This window comes from Glandiceps talaboti, chromosome 2, assembly GCF_964340395.1.
Source record: "Glandiceps talaboti chromosome 2, keGlaTala1.1, whole genome shotgun sequence".
Classification (NCBI taxonomy): domain Eukaryota; kingdom Metazoa; phylum Hemichordata; class Enteropneusta; family Spengelidae; genus Glandiceps; species Glandiceps talaboti.
Window position 1 is genome coordinate 28,514,176 of NC_135550.1, and position 2,500 is coordinate 28,516,675.

Sequence of the window (2,500 nt, forward strand, 5' to 3'; positions counted from 1 at the left end):
AAATTCACGCCGATTACCAATCGTTTTCCTTTGTCGTGGTATTAGGTCATGCAATACGAAGAAGGCTATGTCGTAATGTTATGGAACTGTCATTGGTTTTAGGGTTTGTCCAGGGTCATACAACATTAGCGTTTGACACATAAATATCTTATTCCGTTCCTTGTGCAATGAACTGTTCTCAGGAAACGAGGAAACAATACTCATATTTCACCAGTTTTCATGCAATTGTTCTCAATTCGTAGAAATAAGGAAAAAAAGGATATTTGTAAAACAATATTCTTCTCAAAAGGAGTGCTTCCGCTTGACCATCATCTTTATATACACATTCTTTTATTTGATATTATGATGCAATGCAATATGTTGTCTTAAGACCTACAACTCTTACCTTAAATGATGTAGTATGTAATTGTCTTAGACTTTGTTTAACTGAAACAAGTTGCAAAAATATTTATAAATATTAATATCTGATATAGCCATTTCAGTGACATTGATATTGTTATTGCATAGATTTGTTATTTTTTGTTGAATGAAGAACTTTTAAGGTTATTTCCTTCCCAATATGCAAGTTTTCCAGTATTCTTAAGTAACGCAGATCATAATGTTGCATGTTTTATATGCAATTTCATTTGAGTAGAAATCAAGCCTTGATTTACCAGTGAACATAATTGGTATTTTGCCTGCAAGTGCAATAACCATGGGCATTAGTATTGATTGCATATATTAGACCCTGGAAAGGATTATTTCAAAATGTGACTATTGTAGTTAATTAGGGGATTGCATTGTGGCAAGGTGACAATGACTTCATTGCAGTGCCTGCTTAAGAACACAGAACCTCATTCTCCAAAAAAATGCAAGTGTTAATTCATTCTTTTGTGCCACAGTGATTCATTCTCATGAAATGTTGGTCTTGTAGTAATGGCATCTAGCCATAGATGTGGACAACGAAATGATTAGTTTGTTTTGAACATAGATGAAGGAAGGTGCAGGAAACATTGTTTATGCAGACTGGGGAGACAGAGAGATATGAGTTGCTGGAAGGGGACTGTCTGTCTGTAACTTAGTCATTCTGATTCATCATGACCAGAGATGATGCATAACATTTGTACTACTGTCATTAGTTTGACTAGACCTAAAAAGCTAGCTGCCACATGGCATGGGAGTCCAGGGACACATGGGATCTTGAAACCATAGTGTAATGATGTGTTTTGGAACATTCTTTGTCATGCATTAGGGTATTAGCTTCATTGTTATGCATAGGGAGATAATAGGTCGTGGCATTCAACAACTTTTGAGACTGGCGTGGATACACATACTGTCACCAATCCACTCTACTAAGTTCTCAGGCCATTGATTTGCATGAACAGAATGTTTATTTGTTAAAATCCTCATCATATCATTGCATTGGAAGTACATTGTACAATTTTAATTTCATCATAGAAAGTTGAATTATTTCCCCATTTGATATCAAAGATGTTAAAGTCCCCTGGCAGTGATTAGTTTTCCATTAGAAAAGGTAGATCATGCCATTGTACTGAACATTTTGTACACAGATCTCAAAGTGACTGAAAATGTAAACCTCAAAATTCAAAGACTTTATTTAATATCCCTGACCAGGTAACAGTTACTGTGGTAATGGTAGTAATATTGCCTTACTCAAAGTCATGACTTACCTTTTATTGATGTGTTGGACATATTTGTTTTGTGTTATTCAACATACAAATTAAAAAAGTATATATTTTGTTGTCTTCTATCTGTGAGCATTGTTCAATCACCAGATAATTTCTTTATTTCACTTTTGAAACCTGTCAGTAAAATCTAAGTTAAGAATGTGACAGGATCAGGTACTAGGTAGAGTCACGTATATCCTGATGTGAGATCATCATACATCATAAACTCTTACACCTGTGATTTAGGGGGAGTCCCTGATTGAAATTACATTGCATTGTGGGTAAAAAAGATAAAATTCCAAAGAGACTAGAGCTTCAATGTATATAAACACAGTATTACTGAATTAATTCCACTACTTGTACCAGTTTCCTGGTTTGTGATGTGAAGTAGTAATACAGCTCTCTATGTTTAGAATGGGGGATCTACTTTATTACTGTTTTCTATCGTATAACTATAAATGGACTGTCCGACTTCTATTAGAAATAAGTTGAAATATACACATACTGTCAAATTGGAGTAATTTCATTTACATGCAAAATGCCATTGCTACTGCCATGGACCCACAGAGTATGAGTATTATGTGTATCTATGGCTACAGATGGTTGATAGATTGAAGTTTATATCATAGAATTAAAGAGTAAGTACTCAGCCTCCTTCATTAGTCAGTGTGACTTGCTAGTTGTTTGTGGTGGTAGTTTGTTTTTGCCCAGATGTAACGAGTGACACATAAATTTTATTATTGGCACTAAATCTTTCAAAACTACTTAACAGTCTGGACTTCTTATATATTTTGTGTCATTTACTTGATCCAAAAATGATAGTGAAATATGAG

General features: G+C 34.3%; 1 protein-coding gene across 1 annotated transcript in view; it reads left to right on the forward strand.

Annotated features, from left to right (window-relative positions):
* LOC144452168 (son of sevenless homolog 2-like) overlaps nt 1-2,500 on the forward strand; it is a 27,377-nt gene that overhangs the window by 558 nt on the left and 24,319 nt on the right. The gene's annotated exons all lie outside the window — the stretch shown is intronic.